This window comes from Eschrichtius robustus, chromosome 11, assembly GCF_028021215.1.
Source record: "Eschrichtius robustus isolate mEscRob2 chromosome 11, mEscRob2.pri, whole genome shotgun sequence".
In the NCBI taxonomy this organism is placed as follows: Eukaryota; Metazoa; Chordata; class Mammalia; order Artiodactyla; family Eschrichtiidae; genus Eschrichtius; species Eschrichtius robustus.
The window spans coordinates 74,077,926-74,102,309 of NC_090834.1; the positions used below are offsets into that span (position 1 = coordinate 74,077,926).

The window sequence follows — 24,384 nt, forward strand, 5'->3', positions numbered from 1 at the left end:
ATAAATAAACCAATACTTACAAATACGCACAAAAAAATCAGCTCCAGCACCCAGAAATCACTGGTAAATTGCCTTTGAATTCATGAAAGTGACCTGAAAGTTTAGACAAAAAAGAAAATGAAAAGGGATTAGTAAATTGCATTTACTTGCTTTATTAAAGAATACATTCTGGCTACAAATTATACTATATTTTAACTTGGTCAGTTGTCTAACAACTTTTTCCAAGATGATAATACCAAAAAAAACAATTTGTTCATTGTTCTTCATCGAAGAATACAACATTTCCATCCATTATGGCTTTTAAAATACTGTCAGTAATAAAGTGGTGTTTAAAAATATGAATAAGTAAAAACAAAAGCAAGAAAAATTTTAAGGGAATAAAGCCTTACAAGTTAACATTTGAAAAACTGTTTAATTTATGTCTGCAAGTTAAAACGAATTAGCTTCACAGAAAATATCTTGGATATGTCCAACAGGAATACCTTGAAGGTAGACTAAATACGAAAAGATGCAGTTTTAGTTCTGCCCAAGATGTGGAATCCATTTAGATGCTTAGGCTATATACAATGCATTCTGTATGAGCCACAATTCAATTCAAAATTCTTTTCCTTGCACACACTTTAGTTCTGGCTGAAGAGGTAACAGATGCAACTCAAACATACAGAGCTAGCCTTGTAAAAAGTTTTAACTAGCACAATGACTCACTTTATGCCTCTAAATATCTATGGTTTCCTCTCTCCAGAACCCCCATGCATTAGAAAGTAGTTTGGTAGTTTATTTTTATTGTTTGGTCTAAATACAGCACATTTTTGGTTCCATGAAAACAAAGAAACTTTGTTGCAAAGGCCGTACTCTTTCCAAAAAGTTAGGATGGCTATGAGTAGTGTTCAAGTGAAAATAATAATGGAGCTTGGGTTCCTAATTTAGGTCAGAAACTTTCCTAGACTCTGGGGATTGGTTTGATTCAATCCACATATTTTAAATACAGCCAGTAAACATCTAGGTTAGTTAACTAACCTAGTTAGTTAGCTAACTAGATTTAAATAAAATTCATTTTGAAAAAAATAGATCTTGTTCAACATCATTTATAGGAACTACTACTCCCAATATTGCATTTATAGCACAAATGGCCATAATAGATTGGGTATTGGCCTCTGAAATTAAGTTGAGATATGAAATAAATATACAACTCAGCCCTTCCCCAGCTCCTATAACATGCTTTTGCCTAAGTGACCCGTATAATTTATTCTATTTTCTAGTCAGGATTGATAGATAGTAAAGTCCTGGGCATTTGGACAGCTTTAAGTATCCATAGGTTTCCTCACCAGACCTCTTTCCCTCTGTAGGAAATGGTGCCTCAGGCTTCCCCAATCCAATTTCACCAGTTTCTAGCAACTCTGCAATGGCTACTTCTATGGATGCAAGAAGTACAAGAGAGTCCGCCCTGAGGAAGGTAGCTCTGTCATTTATTTTTGGTATTATACGCTTTACCTCCTCATGGCTTTCTGATGTTTTGGGATTCAGTAGAGCAATTTTACCTGGGACACCACACAACCCAATGTGGACACACTCTGTGTACTAGTCAAAGCCAGAAAAGAATTCTGGTTCTGATATAAGCTATTCTCACATTTTATCTGACCTTGAATTAAAAATTATAACTGAAGTTATCCATAAAGTAAATCTCTAGCAAAATGCTGTATATCCAAAAGCCTAAAGTCTGGAAGAATCTAAAAGTGTTCTTAAGTGTTCACATACTTTTAAAAGGATCTCACCTGGGGCTTCCCTGGTGGCGCAGTGGTTGAGAGTCTGCCTGCCAATGCAGGGGACACGGGTTCGAGCCCTGGTCTGGGAAGATCCCACATGCCGCGGAGCAACTAGGCCCGTGAGCCACAATTACTGAGCCTGCGCGTCTGGAGCCTGTGCTCCGCAACAAGAGAGGCCGCGATAGTGAGACAACTAGAGAAAGCCCTCGCACAGAAACGAAGACCTAACACAGCCATAAATAAATAAATAAATAAATAAAATTAAAAAAAAAAAAAAAAAAAGCTTACTCTGCCAGCCACAGGAGTGGTGGGAGATAAGAGGTAGGGTTGCCAGAATCAACAAATAAAACTACAGGAATTTAAAAAAAAAAGAGAGAGAGAAAGATCTCACCTTGTCTTTCTAACAACTATTCTTTTAAAAGCATGAATTGGAATTATGCAATATATACAATACATCCCATTTCTTCACTTGCATTTAAACAATGGAGGACAAAATAAAAGGCAACCAGATAATATTGTGACTGACGTATGCCTCATCTTTTTCAGTTAAGATCTCTAACTCTGGAGATATTTTAAATTTAGAATAAGTCAGATTCCAGAGATTTAGGGCAAATAGTATTTTAACATTCGTCAATATTAAGTCAATAAATCTCATTTGTCATATAAGTCCAGTCTTGCTGCATATTTTAAAAGCAACTCTGAATCTCATTATCAACTGATTTATACTATTGGGGAATTTTGCAGCAAACAAGTTTAAAAGTATAAGCTTCTAAAATCACAGTTCACTATTATAAAAAAAACAAAAGAATCACACTAAGTGAAGTCAGACAGAGAAAGACAAATATCATATGATATCACTCATATGTGGAATCCAATTTAAAAACAATAAAGATACAAATGAACTTATTTACAAAACAGAAACAGACTTACAGATATCGAGAACAAACTTGGGGCTACCAAAGGGGAAAGGTGGGGGGAGGGATAAATCAGGAGCTTGGGATGAACACAGACACACTACTATGTATAAGACAGATAACCAACAAGGACCTACTGTATAGCACAGGGAACTCTACTCAATATTCTGTGATAACCTATATGAGAAAAGAATCTAAAAAAGAATGAATATATGTATATCTATAACTGAATCACTTTGCTGTACACCTGAAACTAACACAACATTGTAAATTAACTATACTCCAATAAAATTAAAATTAAAAAAAAAAGTCTTTAATACATACTTCCTCCTGTAGAGAATTTAGGAATAAACAAGCAACATTTTATGATGGGCAAAGAATTAAGAATCAACTCACAAGAATTAAAACACAACTTGAAGTAAGCTACTTCTTCAAGAACCAGAAAAGTTTACGCTGAGGAAAACATTTCCAAAATAAAATTGGCGACTTTGGTCCTGAGGGCAGCACAAAAGTAAGAAGATAGAGAAGGAAATACCATCTCATCTGGAAAATCACAATATGTTTAGTAAAATGAATCTTCAGAATACCCAATCACCATTGATTGTTCCACTCCTCTACTAGTTCATTCATTCATTCAGCAAATATTGATCATGGGTTAAAGATTTCACTGGACAATATGATCACAAATTTTTTAAATAAATAAAATCATTACGTTGTACACCTAAAACTAATACAATGCTATATGTCAATTACATCTCAATTTATAAATAAATAAATACTTTAAAATAATGGCCTTTGTCCTAAAAGACTTTTCATACAATCAGTAATCCAACCGTGGGGACTTCCCTGGTGGTTCAGTAGTAGAGGATCCACCTTACAATGCAGGGGACGCGAGTTCAATCCCTGGTGAGGGAACTAAGATCCCACATGCCGTGGGACAACTAAGCCCACGTGCCACAAGTACTGAGCTTGCCTGCGGCAAACTACAGAGCTCTGGAACTGGCAAGCCACAACTACAGAGAAACCCACGGGCTGCAATGAAAAGATCCTGCATGCCTCAGCGAAGATCCCACATGCCTCAACAAAGATCCCGCATGCCGCAACTAAGATCCATTGCAGCCAAAAATAAATAAATAAATAAAAATTAATAAATAAATAATAAATGTTTTTAAAAAATAATAATCCAACCTGGACAACAGACTATTACGTCTGACCATGGTGCTGACATCCTCCATATTATTTGGTTATCAAATCTTTTGCACATTCTTAATTCTTAATAAAAAGTGCATTGTAGCTAGTGGGAAGCAGCCACATAGCACAGGGAGATCAGCTCGGTGCTTTGTGACCACCTAGAGGGGTGGGATAGGGAGGGTGGTAGGGAGGGAGACGCAAGAGGGAAGAGATATGGGGATATATGTATATGTATAGCTGATTCACTTTGCTATAAAGCAGAAACTAACACACCATTGTAAAGCAATTATACTCCAATAAAGATGTTAAAAAAAAAAGTGCATTGCTACAAACTCTTCAATATAAAAATGCACAAAGAATATAAAGAGTAAATTTACAAATGAAGAAATACAAATGTCCAATAACAAAAATATGCACAGTCTCCCTAATAATCAAGTAAATGTAAATAAAGTATTTTCACCTAAAATATTGGCAAAATATCTTGTAAACTGGACAAAAACTAGCATTTATGAGGATGTGGAAAAATAAACACTTTCAGGTACCATTCATGGGATTATAAATTGGGTACAACTTTTCTGAATGGTAATTTGACAGAAAGTGTTAATATTTTTAACATCAATATCCTTTGAGCTTGAAAGGCTATTTCCAAAAATTATCCTAAGGAACTAATCACAAAAATGTTAAAAGACATATACATGTAATATGCATGTTCATTACAGCATTTTTCTAACAGCCCAAAATTGGAAATAACCTACTAACTGCGTAAGTAAATTATGGTACGTATATATAACACTACTCTGTAATCATTAAAAATCATGATATAAATCTATATTGAATGACATTAAAAGATGGCCACAAAATATTGTTGAATAAAAAAAAAACATGTATAATAAGAGCTAATTTATAGAAAATCAAATGTGTATATACACACATGCACAGAAAGTAAACTACAATTTAACAAAAATGTTAACACTGAGTGAGATATGGGCTTATTTCTACTTTTTTATTCTTATGAGTTGGTGTTATTTAGATTTTTTTTATCCTTAACATGTCTAATTTGTCCCAAAACAAAAAAGCTATTTCTAAAATTCACTATATCACTTATACATTCAAAAGTAGTCACCAAATCCAGACTAACGTGCTATTATTAATCTAGCAGCAAAAGCCAAATATTAATATTAGTTACAAAAAGAAAAACCTCTGAATTACAAGGCAACTTCAAACAAGTATCTTGACATCAAATGAAGAAGCCATAAAGATTTTCACAAAGTATGTCCCCCTCTATCAAAAATAGGTAACAGAGCAGAGGTAAAGAGCAAATAAAAACACTGCCGCCTCCCTGTATAATTAGACTTTAAAAGCTTTCAAGCTAAAATTTTAAATCCTGCTTAATTAGACTTTAAAAGCTTTCAAGCTAAAATTTTAAATCCTGCTTAAAGCTGTCTCTAAACCACACCCATTTCTCTTTTTAATCCCCATCCCTTCTTTTTTTTTTTTCTAAGCAAGAAGGTTCAAGTGGGTGGTTGGATTAAATGACCTTCCAACTCTGAGAGTCAATAACCTAAGGCATTTTTTAAAGTACCAAAATGCTTCCAAAAACACCTGTAACAAAATTTTGTCCACCTTTATATTAAATTGTAGCATCACATGTTTAAAACTCAAGTCAAGGATTGATTCGTTGGTTTAATAATGTTATGTTATACATAATGAGCCACTGAGTTAAAACAACTACATTTAAAGCATTTATTTTCTCAACTAACTTTTGGAAAGATATCAATGCCTGGTCTTTCATACATCAAAATAAAAATTAGAGAGACATTAAAAAATATCCTGTATGCAAATACAAATGAGTTTTCCTGCAGATGTGATTTTTGCATTAAAACTATTCTCTCCCAAGTTGCATCAATTTAAAAAAATGCAAAACCCTCCATAATATTATCTTTTGCTCTTTATAGCATTGCTAGGCTGAAGCCATGTTTCTTGAACTCCATCATTCTTAGCTTTCCTTTTCCTCTTAATAATTACACTAAATTATGTAGAATTTGAACTATGAAACGTGAAAATGAAATGTGAAATTCATCTTGCAAAGGAACTGATACTAAGCTAATGCACAATTTTTTAAAAATGCAATTGTTAATAATTAAGAATATCACAATAGTGAAGGGGAAAATGAGGTTTCACTTATTGATATTTACATCTTCTAAGGCAAAAGTAAGAGTATTTCTGATGTATCAAGGAAGACAACTTAGATGCTACCTAGTATAACACTCCGCTTTCCTGGAACAAAAACCTATTTCCTCAAAGAAATAGGAGTTTCCCCTATTTTAAAAAATCTCCAAAGATAGTTACTACTGAGGCATACTGCTAGTTGCCTACTTATATATTCTATGCTGCTCAACCTACATCTGCAATATGATTCCAGTATGAAGGGCCACAGTTTAGAAAGGATGTTGACAAGCATTCATAAGAGAATGGCTAAGAAATCTCAGAGGAAACATGTTACATTAAAATGGTTGCATGTTCTAAAGGTGGTTAGTTGGACTGAACTTTGGAGATCATCTAATCCAGGGATCCTCAAACTCTTTGGTCTCAGGACTCCTTTACATTTCTAAAAATTATTCAGAGTCGCAAAGAGCTATGGCTATATTTATCAATAGTTATTATATCTGAAACTAAAGCTAAGAAAAAATTTAAATAGTTATTAATTCATTTAAAATAAAATAAATGATTAAGTAATAATCATTTAGTGATGAACCTATTACACGGTAACATAAATAACATAATTTTAAAATACAAGCATATTTTACAAAACAGAAAAATTAGAAGACTGGCATTGTTTTGCATTTCTAAATATCTCAAATGCCTGGTTCAATAAAAGACAGCTGGATTCTCATAGGTGCTACTGCATTCAATCTGTTGTGATATGTTGGTTTGACAGAAGTATGTGAAAAATATCCATCTTCACACAGATATGAAGTCGGAAAGAGGCAGATTTTTTAACAGCCTTTCAAGATAATTGTAGCTATTCTTCTTTAATACTATATCAAAATTTGACAAGTAATAGTTTCTCAAAGGTTAAGTGCAATATGGAATCTGAAACCTGAATATCAATGAACTTTTTATATTCTGTTACTTTAAAAACCACTGGTCTGGGCTTCCCTGGTGGCGCAGTGGTTGAGAATCTGTCTGCCCATGCAGGGGGCACGGGTTCGAGCCCTGGTCTGGGAGGATCCCACCTGCCGCGGAGCAACTGGGCCCGTGAGCCACAATTGCTGAGCCTGCGCGTCTGGAGCCTGTGCTCCACAACAAGAGAGGCCGCGATAGTGACAGGCCCGCGCACCGCGATGAAGAGTGGCCCCCGCTCGCCGCAACTAGAGAAAGCCCTCGCGCAGAAACGAAGACCCAACACAGCCATAAAAAATTAATTAATTAATTAATTTTTTAAAAAATCCCTTGCTACCTACAGTGCACTAAACCATTAAAAAAAAAAAACCACTGGTCTTTAAATGCATCTTTTACCCATGCATGTTTTTGCAACATCATCCATTGGTTCATTTGGAGAATATTGGTTCACTTGAGTTGTGCAGATCTTCAAAACGTTGATGTATTTCATTATTCAATATTTTAAAAAATCACATTTGTTAATATCACCACCAATCTTAGAAAAGTTTTTAAATATTGGAAAGCCATCAAGCTCACGGTAGTGGATACAAGTTTTCCAAACAACTTATTTTCTCTTGAAAGCTCAAATTTTATTATTGACAACAAATAGCGTCAGTTGATTTTCCTAAAATGGGAGGCTCACTTTGCTCATTTTTGAGAATATATCTGTCAAGTATCCACAGTTTGAATAACCATTGTGTGTCTGTTAGTCATTCTTTCAAGTAAAAGTGACGTTCTGTGAAAAAAACAGTTCAGCTTGAAACTCAATCATGCAAGTGATTTTTTCTCAAGGTAACTACAGTACTTGAGTAGGTAGCATAAGTGCTTTATTCATACTTCCCATTTCATCACAGACTATTAAAAATATACTTAAGGGTCAAGAATTAATAAAATCAATAATTTGTACTGCTTCATCTGCAACATTCTTAAGCAAAACTAGATTATTTTTCTGTGAATGGTGATTATTCTAAAAAATGCAATGACTACTAACAAAATTTGGTGCCATTGCCTTGATCGGTGCTAAGGCACCAGCAGTCCTGCCCAAAATTGCTTTGCATCCTCAGTGTAAATGGCAACACACTGAAAAAGGCAAATAGCATCTTAGTATTATGATGAAAATAGTTTTGATTTTTTAGACCCCTTGAAAGGGTCTCAGGGGTCCCCATACAGACCTCATTTTGATAACTGCTTATCTACTCTGATAATCCATTTTGCAGCTAAGGAAACTATCTAGTTTAATATTTTCAAGCCAACAAAGGAAAGGTAATATCTAGCACAGTGAGTGTAATGTGATTGAAAGTTACTCTTTCTTCTTTCCAAAATAAAAAATAACACTAGTGGGTGGGAATTACAAGGTAGTGAATTTTAGCTCAGTCCAGACAAATCTTCAAAAGCAATACAATAAGTTGCCTCACAAAAAAGAGATCTGTTCCTGGAGTTTGTCAAAGTTAAGGCTGGATGACTCTTTGCCAGGGATGCTGTAGAAAGAATTCTTACCCTAAGTTTAAAGTTGTATCAAAACTTAACTGATTATATAATCACTTAGAAAGCTTTTATAAAATTTGAATTTCTAGGCCCCACCCCAAAACCTACTAAACCGGAATCTCCTTGAGTGGGCCGAGAGTTTCCAGTTTTTTGAAAGCTCCTGAGGTGACTGTTAAAGCCCACCTAGCTTCAGATGGTGTTCAAGAACTGCTGTACCAGTTCACCTCTAAAGTCACTACCACTTCAACATTCTACAATTTTATATTTTATCCACACCCACTGGAAGTATACCCTTACACTTTAATGTAACATTTCCTAAGCCTACTTTAACACATCATAGATGGTCAGGATCAAGGTATTTCTGGGTCAGAAGAGGAGGAATTAATGTTGCATTTCCTAGGCCTGCGAGTTCACCTCTGCCAGCGTATGTAGCAGGATAGTAAAATCAGAGATAGAATTGACTAAGTTTGATACGTATTCACAACTGAGAAAACCCATAAAAAAAAAAAAAGAATGGTCAGTATAAAAATAGTACCTACATGAAAAATGAATGAGATTATTGAGAAGACAACGTGCCTTCCACTTTACAAAGGCAGCTTATTGCTATGAACCAAGACCAAAATATAGATCACAAACTTCCAAAACCTATTTATAGAATTACTACCATGTGACTTAATCCCCAAAACTCTTGTATCTTGAGGTCTTGATTACAGAAAAATTTCGTATACTTCATAAACACAACATAAGGCAACTTGTCCACTTTACCAGAATCAAACAAAAATTTAGCAATAGGCCAAAAAAAAATTTGCAATATATTTTGTAACTTTTCACTCAATAAACTTGTTCTCTTTTATTTCTTCTTTCTTCTCCTGCTTTCTTAGTAAAACATACTTCTTGGAAATAACACCTATTAATGTATTTTTTAATATTCCTTTTTTTCTTGCAGCCTGACTGATTTCAGACATATATGATATCAGCTTAATAACAAAAGTCAGAGAAGGTCTTGTGTGAGAAGGACTGGAGAAAAAAGTGATCATCAAAACATAATCCTCAGACCCCTTATTTCAGAAGTACCAGGTTCCTTATTAAAACAAAAAATTTTTAAAAGAGGCCCCACCCATTCCTATTGATTCTGTAATTCCAAAAGCATGGCCTAGGAATTTATTTTAAAGCATAGCCCCCAGGTGATTCCTGTGCACACTAAAATTCAATAACTGCTGGGCTAAAGGGCAACTGTGTTAAATGAGGATAAGCTCACAAAAAATTCTGCGCAAAAAGAATTTTTTTAATAATTCTATAAAATGTTTTATCTTACTAAAAAGATTCTCAATGCTTTTGGGTTTCTTATTTTTTTAATAAAATATTTGTTTAATGTAAGGATGAATTAGAAACTAGAATTTAACTTGAAAATTAAGCCTTAGTTATTGTAGAGTGGTTTTTTTTTTTGAGAATGATACATGCAATTCTCCAGCAATACAATTAACATTTTTGAGAGCCCACAGGATACATAACATGAATTGGAATCTCTGGGGATTCAGAACAACAAAGCACAATCCCAAATCTCCAGCAACTGACAATTTGGATGCACTGTGAGATAAATATTATATTTAGAATAGTCTCAACATTTGCAGTTGCATTATCATATCTGGACTAAGGAGAGGATTCCATCCCTGCTGAGTTTTTTCTCCCTGAACTCTGCTCACAAAATAAAGTGGCAGAACATTTTTAAAGCCATCATTTAACAAAAGTTTGTAAATAAGTACTGATTTTTTAAGACCATAAATTTTTTTAATAAATCTACTATTTTCTATAGGGTAAGTTGATAGGCAAAAGGATGGGGTTGTTCTTTATACTTGTTCTAGGTAATTAAATCAAGATAAATTTAAAGACATCTAAAGAGGATCTGTTTTGATACTCATTTTAAGATACTCTTCTTGTTACCACTCTCTGTACCACTCCCTCTTAACCACAAATAATGACTTCAGTAATGGAGCTCTGTAATTTTAAAGTATCAGGCAAATAACACCAAGTTACTTGGATGAACTGACACCGCCTGTTGTGCAAATATGTACTTAGGATGAGATTATAAAAATAACAGCTGCATTATCAACAGCTCATCATTTACTGAATGTTTGCTCTGTGTTAAGCACTGGGAAAACAAAAATGAATGACATAGAGTTGGTGACTTCAAGGAGTTCACAACCTAGTAAAAGAGACAAATAATTACAGCTTTGTGTGAAATACATTAGATGAAGAAAAATTATAAAACTATGTAATCCAATTTTGTGAAATAAAGAATATGTGTAGAAAATGGGGATGCTGCCACTTAACTCCCAAGGTTTTTGTGAGGATTAGAGGTAAGAAAATGCTTCCTAGATGGCATATGTCTTCTATAAATGTACTTCCCTTTTTGCTTTTCCCCTGAGATTTCGTTGAAGTGTGCCCAAGTCACAACTTACACAGATGACCTGGTGGCTAATATAACAACTCACTTTTTAAAGAAGAATGTCTTAAGGGTATATGACCTTGGCAATGCTACCCCATCATCACACTCAATAACTGGACACACTGCATGTCCTCAGGGAGCTCAGTCATACACTACGGATTAGTCCTTCCCAGACGTAATTAAATCTTTTGCTCGCCTTCAAAAACACAGAAACAAATGAAGAGAATCATGTAGAGAGATCCTGCTTATCCTTTTACTGTATGTCTTTCACAACAATTTAAAGATTTCACTGTGAAGTCCAGACAAGATCTGGCCTGGCATCTCTCAGAGTGCCTCACTTACTAAGTGAAAAATAGGAATACCAGGATGAGATGTACCCAAGTTTACAGGCACATAACTCACTTAGGACCACATGACAAGTTGGTGACAGAGCCTTCACTTTAAGTCAGAGTTTCCAATTACTGAGCTCATGTCTATTCTATGAGGAACATAAATGTCTCCTGTTACTTCATCTGTAAAATGGGATAGTTAGCATTCACTTCTCTCATACCATGTCAGTTTCACTACTTTGCCTTCACACTTAACTCATTTGAAAAAAGACACTTCATAAAATGGAAAGGGGTTAAATACCTGGGGTGAAATATATTTCTCTGGTGCTAGTACCTTCCCATTTCCCCCAACTCCAATCAACCACCAGTTCCTGTATACTTCTCGTCCTGGAATTTTCCTAATTTCCCTTTTTTTTTTTTTTCTGATTCACAATGAGATTGATGGGACTGTGTGTGTGTGTGTGTCTGTGTCTGTGTCTACACGTGTGTAGATACACTTAGGAAAAATACTCTGCTACGCAAGACATAATTCTCATTTCCCTACATTACTGCTCTCGTGCCGCCACTGGGACAAAAACCATTGTCTTTTTAATGTGAGAAGATGGAAGAAATGCACAGCGCTCTCCAATACTCAAATCCCAGCCCTAAATTTCATCCCTATCAATGCTGTTTCTGCAGAATTCACAATAAAAAAAAGACTAGGCATTATTAAGCAATAAGTTGATATTTATTTTCTTATTAAATCGTCATAATTACTTTCTGATGGGATTACTATCCTCATTTTAAAAAAAAGAAAAAACTGAAACTCACTGGGATTAAATATTTACAAAGGTGGTAAGTGGCACGGTTGGCACTCAAATTCACAATCTCTGGTTCCAAAGCTAGTGTACTTTCCATGTTTCATTTAAGTAGCATTCCTTAATATTTCAGATCCTTTCAAAACTTATTGGTTCTGATGCTAAAAGAGCTTCGTTTAAGAGATTCTAAATCCCATGATTTCTATACATTGATCCTACTCCTGCCCTTCAACCACCATATTTCTCTGGGACAGGCACTATGCCAAGTCCACACATCAGCCTATAATTCAAAGCCTCTTTCTTGCATTCTCTACTCCAGGGTAGCTTCCCAGAACAATTTTACTGGACAGAGGAGTCTTTCTTCTAAAAAAAAAAAAAGGAAATATTTAGCATATCTATCACACACAATAAGGAAACTTCCAAAACTGAAAGAGAAATATTCTAAGGTCAGTGATATTATTTTGTACATTAAATAAATAATTTAAATTTGAGATGGTTTTGAAAATTAAATATACATGCTTAATTCCCTTCCAATAATAAAATAATCTAAATAAATTTTAGGTTCAAAATGTGTAATGTAAAGTACAAGAGTTCAAACAGTATATTATTGGCACAGGAATAATAGGCAGATCAATAAACAACAGAAAATCTAGAAATAGATGACAATTTGTAGAAAAATTTAGTCTATGATATAAGTGACACTTCAAATCAGTGGAGAAATGATAAACTATTCAACAAATGATGCTGGGAATGAGTAGACATCTGGAAAAAATAATATTGAATCTCTACCTCCACTTTACACTAAAGTAAATTCCAGATGGATTTTTTAAATGTAAAAACTAAAAAGAAGCAGAAACTAACACACCATTGTAAGGCAATTATACTTCAATAAAGATGTTTAAAAAAAAAAAAACTAAAAAGAAAAATGACATTAAAACAAGGAAAAGATTAGTAAAACTGACTACACTGAAAATTTTAAACTTCTGTATTTAAAAAAAAAAAAGACCATTAACAAAGTTAGAAGACAGACCACAAACCAGAAAAAAAAAAAAAAAAAAAGTATATTTTTGGTATGGTATGACAAATGGGAACATCAAATCAATAAGAAAAAAATAGAAAAATAGGCCACAAAAAAATAGAATAGAATATTTGCAAATGAGAAAATGGAAAAAGAAAATAAGCTAAAAAATGATTCAATATCACAATTTTTAAAACGTTAAGTAACACATTGATTCATATCTCAATACAAGATAACAAAGACTTAAAATATTTGTAATATGTAATGTTCATGAGCATGAGGAATTGGGCACTCTGATTCACTGGTGAGAATGTAATACAGCACAACCTTTCTGGAGGGCAGTTTGACAATTCTGCATTCCCTGTATCACTTATAGAAAAAATTCAAACAATATGGAAAAGCATAAGAAAAAAGTAAAAGATATTCTTCCCAATGCATCCAAATTTTAAATGTACATGTCCTTTGATACAAGAATTCTAGTTCTATTTTATCCTAAGGAAATTATTGGACAAGTGGGTAAAGAGCATATGTACAAAACTGTTCGCTGAAGTGTTGCTTATAATAGGAAGGAGCTGGAGACAACCAATGATTAATCAATATTCAAATAACTAGGGTATAACCACAAAATAGAGTACAATGCAGTCATTACAAAAATGCATATTTATAAAGAAGAAAGATACCCACAGCATATTGTTACTGAGTGAAAAAAAGGCTGAAGAAGCACATTATTTTCTTCCAATTATATAAAAACATATAAAGTATTATATGGGTATGTACGCATATGACACAAAAAAAGGATATACAGCAAAATGTTATTTATGAGTGTTCATATCTATATCTATACTTATATATGTGCATAAGTTTAAAAAGAAAGGATATGCAGCAAAAGATTATTAATGAATTCTGAGATTATCATTGAAATTTTCTCTTTTTTTCTCTATTCATTTCCTTATTTTCTGAATTTTTTATATGCCTTGACATTCTTTTTTTGTATAATCAGAAAAGAAAGGATTTTTATTTTTAAATAAATTTAAAATGAGGTAAAGATTTAATTAATATTCAAACACAAATTTTTTTATACCAAACTATAACGCTAAAAAACCATGCTGAAAAAGATAATCCTAACTAATACCAGTAAGAATAACAATGCTAAATCTAAAATGGTAGGTTTAAATCTACTGTAGACGGAAAATGACTAGATCTACCCTGGTTAAAAAAATTCAGTGTATGTAAATATATACATATTTTACATGCACAAATAATGTATGTAAATATGTTACATCCATAACAATAGCATGATCTATTATTTGGTGATATTAGCATACTCTTCCTAAAACAGCAGTGTTTTAAATTGGCAAATTTAGTTAGAGCTTTCCTTCAAAATGTCCATCACTTTGACCCAGCTCCACTTCTAGAAATCTATCTTAAGGAATTAGTCATAAACACAAAAATAATTTTTGTACAAATATATTTATTCCAGTATTATTTAAAAGAGCAAAACAAAAGAGGCAGGTTATAGATCCTATTTAGGTAAAATAAGGATAGATATAAATGTGCTTACATAATAGGCATAGTAAAATTCTAAAGGGATACCCAGAAAATTCTTCATGGTGGAACAAAGATCTTGATTTTTCACTTTACACGTTTCCATATTTGAATTTTTGTCATGAGCATGATTACTTTTATCATTTAAAATGCAAAAGAATAAAAGAGATAAAATGGCAAAAATAATAATAATAATTTGAAGCAACTTATATCTAAAAATAAGAGAATGTCTAAGTAAGATATCATCCACTCACTAGGCATAACATTATGTGGTTCTTAAAATTTTTATTTAGAACCCTGGGTAATAGCACGGGAAAATAGTTATGTCATAACGTGAAGCAAAAAAAGGAATAAAAATTATATATACATACTTCTAAAAAAAAAAAAAGCCGACGCTTAAGAAAACAACTGTGAGGAAATATTAAGCTGTAACAAAGACTGCCACTGGGTATAGGACTAGGGGTAAATTCTTTCTTTTCTTTCTACTTTTTGTACTTTTATAAATTTTCATAATGCTGAGCATTTTTAAGTGGAAAAATTAATTAAGCAGGAAAAAAGTATACAATTCTATTTTATACAGAGTTCACACCTTCAAATGTCACTATCTTGACCAACTTTCAAAGAGTTTTTTCTGAATTGTAATTAGTATACAAGTAAATCTCCTTAATTAGTAATGTGAATTCTATATCCTATATCCAAAAATAAGGGAAAGTTTAAGTTAAATGTAGCCAATTACCAGGCATAATATTATGTGTTAATTAAAACTTTCACTTAGAATCCTAGTTAACAGCATGGGAAAATACTCACTTGGCACACATCCACTCTACTGTATAATAAAGTTTTAATTTAGCCAATAGAATTCCCTAACTTCCTTTGAATCAGTAATATTCCTGTGAAGTATGGAATAAGATAAACTACTTTTTCCTTGATAAGTAACTTCAGTTTCCACATCTATAAAATGCACATAATAATATTATACTGCCTCACGGATTTATTGCTAACATTAAATGAGATAATAAGTGTAAATCAATTAGTACAGTCTCCTGGCACTTATTGTACTCAACAAATGGTAGCAATTATTACTATTATGAGCATGGTTGCCCTTAAAATATTTACTTACTCTCTCCTTTCTATTAGGATAAACTCTATGAAAGACTAATCGGAGTGAAAGAAGGATATTTTTTTAATTAAAAATGAAGATTTAAGTATCAGAATCAACTTAAAATAGTAAGAGTGTATGAAAAATACAAAATTTGTATATGGGAAGTTACTTACTTAAACCTTATTCTGAAAATGTAGACTTTTAAAAGAATATATTTACTATTCCTGTGCTCAAGTAATTGTAAGCACACAGAACCTCAAAATAAAAGAAAATCATGTTCTTGCATAGCTAACCTCCCAGAGTAACAATCGTTGCACAGTATGAGTTTTTTAACCTTCCTTACTATTTATTCCATTAATTCACACTCCGCTAGAACAACAGGAACCAGAGGTAGTCTTGTATAGTGAGAAAGAATGAAGGCTAGGAGGCAGACCTAGGTTCAGACCTTGCCCTGTAACTTATTAGATGTGTGACCATGGTCAATTATTTAATTTCTCTGCAGCTTAGTTTTCTCATCTGTAAAATAATAATAATCATATTACCTACCTCAAAAGATTTTTAGAATAACTAAATGGGATGATCTATATAAAATATGTAACAAACATGTTGACCTCACAAAGTAGTAAGTGCTCAACATTTTCTTTGGCATTTATTAACAGGGATCAGCAAACTTTTTCTATAAAAGGCCAGAGAGTAAATAATTTAAGCTTTGGGGGCCATATGATCTCTGTTGCATCTACTTAACTCTACAAAAGATTAGAACCAACCAAAAAGTCCATTTAAGACAAGGATTAAATGTTATAGCACACTAATATATATAATATATTGAAATATTATGTAGTCAGTTAAAAGGAATGAGAAAGCTCTATGTGTCTTGATATATATATTGTGGAAATGAAAACAGCAAGATACAGACAAATATGTATAATACTACTTGTGTTAAGAATACCATTTGTGTTAAAAAAGCATTTCATAGTATATCTCTAGATGGATACATAGGAAATTGGTTATAGACATGGCTTTCAGGGAGGGAACCTGAGAAACTGAGGAACTTGCAGGAAATAAGTAGGAGATCAACCTTTTACTCTACACCTTATGTACTTTTATAAATTTGCACCATATATACAGAAGACCTATTTAAATAAATAAATATATTTATTTTGGAACTGAATTTCACACAAGTACTCACAGTCCCTCACATATAATAAGTGTCTAATCTTGTGACTAATAATAAGATATAAAGATTACCTGGCAAGGCTTTATTTGTAAAGTATGCTATCTTATGCACAGTTAGTATATTAGCTACAAACATCTTTTATATCCCTGGAGTCAGTACAGCTGAATGAAGTTTTGCAATTTATCATCCTGGTATAATGATCTCAACATATGGAAGCGTCTTTAAGATTACACACTGTTTTTTAAATATACTACAAAATATTGTTAAGCAAAGCAAGGATGAGGGGTATTTTAGTATTGTACTAATGAATACCAGAGTAAACACTATAGAACAAGATCATATAAATGACAGGAGAACAAGTCGTGTCTATGCCCAGACAGGTCCACTAAATATATACTCCCTCTTTTTAATAATTTTTTATTTTATATTAACTGGACAAACTTGAGAAATAATTCTTTCTTCCAGCTGACTTAACCATTTATGCAAAAGTAAAATGACTGCTGTAAAATGGGTTGACTCAAGCAGATCATTCACTTCAACTTGACCCCTTTCTCTGTAAAAACAACTCAATGAACATGGCAGCACCCTAGATCATTTAAACAGGACATTTCGTTTTAATATTCTTGAATCTAACTTTATTGTGTATTTTATGAGTGTCTCTTTCATTTCAGTTTATCTCATGTCTGTCTTTTAAGCTAATTCAACTATCTACAGACCTCATTTTGAGTACAATCATGGAGAGTATGAAAGATTTACCAATCTCATGTCACATCAGAACAAATAGGAATGAATGACATCTGAGAAAGGAAAAAGTTGCCACTCTCAAAATTCGGAAGCTGTTAATTTTCAAATCAGTAGACTGCAGCATGGTTCTGACCCACTTGCTCACAAGCTTTAAAGACTACAAGCTCCTGAATTCACATTTAACCCTACAGTTAGTTACTTATTTACTTGTTTCTTCAAATCAAAAATCTATTACTCTGAACTGGTTGGAGTCAATGGCCTTATTTATCTTAATCCTATGTACAACTGTTATTTTTTTCCTTCAACATGTATTAAGCACCTGATCCTGGTCTACATGAACAGAGCTACTCTTAAATTGTTTTAATATGCACTTCTTCAGACTGTAAATCTCTTAAGGGTAAACCAGTATTTTCTCTTTCCTTTTGTACATTATACACTATCTTAGTACCGAGTCTTCAATAATTTATTTTTCATTATGCGACATTGTAAAAAGCAAAGGACAATTTAGTTAACCTACTTGGTGAAAAGAAATATTTTTATATATATCAATCTACTAATCAAAGTTCATTTTAATAAGAACTCATCTTTTTATGGAAAATAATGATTATTAACACCCTGGCTCTTGTTTGCAATAAGATACCCTTATAAGGTAGATTATTCTGAACTTATATGTTGTCATAATTGTTGTTATATGTCATCACATCTTGGAGACTAGTATCACCATTGTCTTAGATTTGAGATCCATTACAGAGATATTTCTGATATAGCAATTAATTTTATTTCTCCATTTTTCAGTGTAAGTAAACGGATCAGGAGGGGGGGACAGTAACCAATCCTTCTTGCAGGTTAACTGAAGGAAAATATAACAAAACCCAGAAAAAAAAATGTATCTCAGTTAAGATTCTGATTCTGTTGAATAAAAAAATAAATTAACAGTTTGAGATGATTTTCAGGGAAAAGGATGGTAAGAGGAAAAAAATAAGTTTCCAAGGAAATATATACAAATATATTTCTTTGATGAATATAATACAACAGGGGCTTCATTCTAAATGATACCTCCTTACTGCGTAGTAGTTTACAAGCTACCTAAACTCTTTCCTCAGAACTAAAAGTATTTTTTTTCCTTAAAATTTTACATGTCTGTTCTTCTGTCACAAAAGCACATGTTGCTATGGATGATGATGACTATGGAGCTACAAAGTTTACCACAGTTTCAGTCACCAGTGCTCCCACCTATACAGTGTCATCCTCAGAAACCATCTGATGTTCCTTCTGCATAATCAGTAAAACATTGAGTTAGCACTTAACACTCTAGGGAAGATTAAACCAATTTTTTTAAGCAAAAAAAATTCCAGCCAAGTCAAAACAGAATTGTAATGTATCAAAACCTCAAAAGGATGTCTTTATATGCTCAGGATTTACCTGTTTCTTTGATTGCAGTACCTGAACTCTACAAACAGTATATTCGGTGAGTAGAATGCTGGCAAAGCAGATGTTACCCCCTGCATCCTCCATCTAAATTCTTATTCCCAATTTGGTTGTCTGCAGTGGTGAATCAGAACAAGGTGACTCATTCAACTAACGACGAGAAATTTGAAGCTATACTTGCCTCCTAGTGTTTACCTTGAAATAAGGCTATTATGCTACTAAAACTTAAAAGCACAGGAGCTAGCCAAGTTGCAAAATAACATTCAAAATAAGACCACTGCATCATAATTTCTCTCTAATTGTTTTCCTTAGAACAGATGTCTAAGATGAGTTCCTCCCATTAAAAACAAATGGGAGGAGATTAAGGTTTTCAACTATGCCTCTGACAAGCCCATATGAGCGTCTTACAGTTGTCAGAATTCATTCAAGAGGAAAGCAAGAAGCATGGCAAAACATAACTCAGCAAAGTATTGCGCCTTAAAATATGTCTTACACCAGAACTTCAGATTGTACCTATGTTCTTTTTTGTCCCAGCTTCTGTGAAACAACTGCTTGCCTAAGGACAATGGAAACAACCAAAATTTAATGAGTGCCTACCACCTTCCAGACACTTTAACATATACCAGAAAAACATGTTGTCATGGTAGACAAAAGAAAAGTACCAAAGGCTGTATAGTTCCTACATTATGCACCAAGGTATCCCAACGCACCACAGAGAACTCATAGAAATACTAACATATTTTAACTTTTTAAGAGAAACACAGCTCTACACGACATCTGTTGATTGACACATATCATTAGCAATTGTGATCATTTAAAAATGAAATTGAAGTAGTGTTTTTACTTTCAATTTATCTGTATTATTTTTTCAAAAGTCTGCTAAATTTTTAGTACATAAAAACTTAAGCTGTTTGATCCAAACTAAGTACTGAAGAGAACTGTTAGGTATTTCTTTTGGACCAGAGCCATCTTGAAAAAATTACTGACACACTAAAGACACCATGAACCAAGAAAATTTGAGAAGTTCTGGCTTAGAGCCTTAGAGCCTTCTTACTTATGAATACACATGACTCAAGTAAATAAAAGCAAATCACTGTTGGAAAGTAAAGGAAAATAATGAAAGTATCTGAAAACGCACTTTTCCACCCAGTGTCTGAATAAACTTGGTCCACAGGCAGGGAATGACTCCAAGATTACTGTGAGCAAAATCAATAGTCTCAACGTCAGTGCCAAATAAGTCAGTGCCTCGAAATACATATGCAATCCAAAAAGGAAAAATGTGAGATAAAAGTGCTGAGACAACCTGAGAAAAGTAAACCAGAAGCACTCTACATAGCAGAAGAAAAACTCACTAGAAAAACTACGTTGTTAGGTTAGAAAGTGACAGAGACAGATATAAGCATTTGTGTAACGTCACACTCAGAGGTATCCTGGCAGTGTCTGGTAGTATTTCTGATCCTGTAACCAGGAAATGTACATGAGGTCATGGAAGAAACAGATAAGTAAAAAAGAAAGAAAGCAAAGTCCTAGGACTTTGAAATATATACACACACACAAAAAAGAGGGACATTAGAGATAAAATATAACAGTGCAAGGGGAAGGATCCTCTCAACAGAGTGAAAAGGATAACGAACGTAAAACAACCTATAAATTCTCATGTAAAGTCAGGGAAAGATAGACTTCTGATGAGGCCAGGCAATGCCCAGAACTGTGATTCCAACAAGAACGTCACTAGAACATTATAGCAAAATGCAATGTCAATTGGTTTGAAGGAACGATCTTTATTCCACAAATAAAAAAGGATGAGACTCGAACCTGATTGAGAGTTTCACATCTCCTAATCAGCACACAAAGATTTTTAATGTAAAAGCAAAATTCCATCTAAATGTAAGACTGCAAACTGTTGGCAAAAAATTGTGGGTTTTTTTTTTTAAATGCCGAAAGTGCACTATTGATACACTCATGTTATTTAATTGAATTGGAGGGAATGGAGGAGTTATCTGGGATATCTATGCACAGTTATTTTACTAAAACTAGGTCACACAAAAGGGAAACCAGTAAAAGCAGAGTAACATTGTCACATAATAGTGGCTATTAGTCCAAAGTCGAGCACTCTCTTCCTTTCTCTATACTAGCTCTGTGTAATCTTAGAAGTGTCACTTAATCTTATTGTTTCTCAGTTTTCCCAAGCTTCTAAAATGTGTAATATGTAATATTTATTGTGTCAACATTGTTGAAAGAATGGGATATGATAAAAGAATGAAAATTCTTTAAAAATATAGAGTTCTTCAATCAAGATACTGTTATAACCACTCAGAATAGTACTTTTACTTTCATTCTCACATGAACTTTAGGAAGAGCCAGACACACTAGCAAAGCAGTTTCAATAGACCTTGTAGGTAACCTACAGATTTTACACCCAGATAGATCACACCTGCAGTACTAGAACTGAAACTGATGGCCACATCAGATACCCAGGGATCACAGAAGACTGAAGAAAATAATTGCTACTGTGACTGAATTAACTTTAAAAAGCATGTTAAAATTATTCCTGAATAACAACTGGTTACCAGATCATCGGAATTCTATCTACAAAATGCATCTTGAATCTGGAAACTAATCTGTCATTAAATTATTTCATTTGCAAATGAAATATTTATCATTATTTATGTCATCTCCAAAATGATTCTCTAATTTTTTTAACTCCTTCCTACTCTCTCTCACAGCCCTCGACTAAGTCCTTATTGTCTCTCATCTGAACTTCTAAGCACCCTAACTGAGATATCTAATTCCAGTCTCTTTTCCTATTAATTCATTGCTTACTCCATCCCTAATCTTTTCAGTTATCTCCCTTAAATAAAGATATGATCACATCACTACTATGCTCAAAATCTATTTGGCTCCACTTTACCCCTCAGCATAAAGACCAAAATCTTTGCTATCCCATTCAAGGCCTTCATAAATCTGGCCCCAATTTCCTTCACAGCTTCATCATCTTGAGCACGGGCAAAACTTCAGTTAAAAAAGGATTGTTTCCTGCTTTCCCAAAGTGAATTGCATTTTCCCACCTTCAGGCCTTTGTTCATATTCTTTCCTCAAAACAAGTGGAATTCCACTCCCCTCCACCTCTACCTGTTGAATTCAAATGCTACTTCCTCCATGAAGTCCTCCTGAGAGTTAAGTTTTCCAACTGGAGTTAATCTCTCATTCCTCAGCATGCTGATATCATTGGCTATATATTTTGCTTGGACACATAAGTTTTGCTTTATATTGCAATAATTTATGCAATATCTGTTGTCTCTTTCACTAGGCTGTAAGTTCATCGAGGGGAGAAAACTTGTCTCATTCATTTTAATTTTACATGCAAAGCCTAGAAGAGTGCTCTGCGTATCAGGAGCTCTGTAATATATCTTTTGAATTTAAATATGGAAGCATTACATAAACAAACTTCACCCAGAAAAAAATCATAGCTAAGGAAAGAATAAAAACACATTCCTATGAGGAACCGAGGGAAATATTTGCTACTGTGTGTCAGATCATAATATATATCTCATCTTCTTCAATTATTGGCAACTGTTTTAAAAATAAACAAAAAAAACTTTAAAAGCTGTACTTATGTCCTTTATTTTCAAAAATACAACAGTAACTTTTTCAATAATCATGTTTCATGGCAAAAGAAGTGTATCTGTCTTTCCAAAAAACCCTCTCTATTTCTTGAACTCAATTAATGAACATAAGTCATTATATTTCAAAAGCTGGACTGGAAAGTAAATTCATCACTGAAGGCAAAATGTATTCATATCCAAGCAGACCTCACCTTTATACTTATATCACTAATGGAATTCTTGTGCACCTTTCTACTTTTTTGGGGGGGCACGCACCAAACGGCTTGTGGGATCCAACCAGGGATCGAACCTGTGCCCCTGCAGTGGAAACTCAGAGTCCTAACCACTGGACCGCCAGGGAATTCCTGCACATTTCTTCTGAAGGCAAGATGTTTTCAGATCTACTAGTACATATCCCAGTAAGAAAAGGAGGGAAGGCTATCGATCTCCTCCACTTTCCGGATTTTGAGAAAATAAGGATCAAAGAAGAGAAATAACATAAATAAGCTTTCATTTTCAGTGAGTAGGATTAAAAAATCTAACTTATCATTAAATCATGTCTTCCACATTCTATTCAATAGGCTAAACTTCTTAAAGAAAACCTCTCTTCCAAATTTCATGATATGATACTAAATTTAAAATGTACTAATTTATCTGAAAGTTAATGCATTTTCTCCTATATCAAGTTTGCTTCAAATAAGACTCAGATATTTTTTAAGTGACAAGAAAATAGAGACAGAGAAGAGAAATTAAGGTCAAAGAATGATTTAAATATGGCATTAAGTTTAAGTTTTCCCCAGACACCTTCTAAGATACTCTGACCCCCATAGACATGCATAAATGTAGGGAAAGGAAACTTTGGCAGGTTATGTAATAGATAAAACACTTTTTTAATGAGCTTTCATTCCCAAGTACAGTGGATGCCAATCCAAAGAAGAAGCTCCAGTAGCCAAAGGGACTTTTCACTCAGGGACAACAACTAGACTACAGATATCACCTGTTCATTGCAAGTATCCTGACTGGAATCTCAGTTACTTTAAAGAGGCTCATAAAAATTCCTAGAGCACTGAGGAGGGTAAAAAAAAAAAAATCAACCTAGGCAATTAGTCAAAAAGAAAGGGTCACTGCCACAGCCATTTCATTTTAGAATCCTGGAAACCTGACAGCATCATAAAATTACATTTCCAAGACGAAAAGTTTTCCCCAATGCTTTCTGGGAACCATATTCAATCTGCATGGATCCAACACACTTCCTGATACTTAACTGTTTTCTTTATTCTTTGTTGTTGCCATTGTACCGTCAGCTGGACTCTGCTCTGAGAAAAGTACGTAACAGTTCTACCCTGAGTGAAATTAAATTAATCTATTACCTCTCCCAGATGTATTGTATTTTATACCTGCTCAGCAATCCTGGAATGGAAAGAGAAGTACTGAAGGCAAAAGAAATCTAACGTGTAGAAATCCCACTGTGGATGGTTATATTACGATCCCAACTACCTGTTCCCACTTTTTGACATGTGATTTCCAGTGCCTCCCAGTAGGTAGAGTGTATTTCCTGCCCCATTGTCAGGGTTGGACAAGTGTCTTGGCCAATGCAATATGAGAAGATGTGACATATGCCATATCCTTACGGAAGCTTTATTTGCACCTACATAGTTTAGTTCAGCCTTTTGTACTC

The 24,384-nt window shown here is 33.6% G+C and overlaps 1 protein-coding gene across 12 annotated transcripts in view; it reads right to left on the reverse strand.

Annotated features, from left to right (window-relative positions):
* The window catches only part of SOX6 (SRY-box transcription factor 6), a 625,789-nt gene that overhangs the window by 529,809 nt on the left and 71,596 nt on the right, over positions 1–24,384 (reverse strand). For all 12 annotated transcript variants that reach the window (XM_068554456.1, XM_068554455.1, XM_068554467.1 and 9 more), the window contains exon 2: positions 21–93. The gene's annotated coding sequence lies outside the window, so the exon portion shown is untranslated. The remainder of the gene's footprint in view (positions 1–20; positions 94–24,384) is intronic.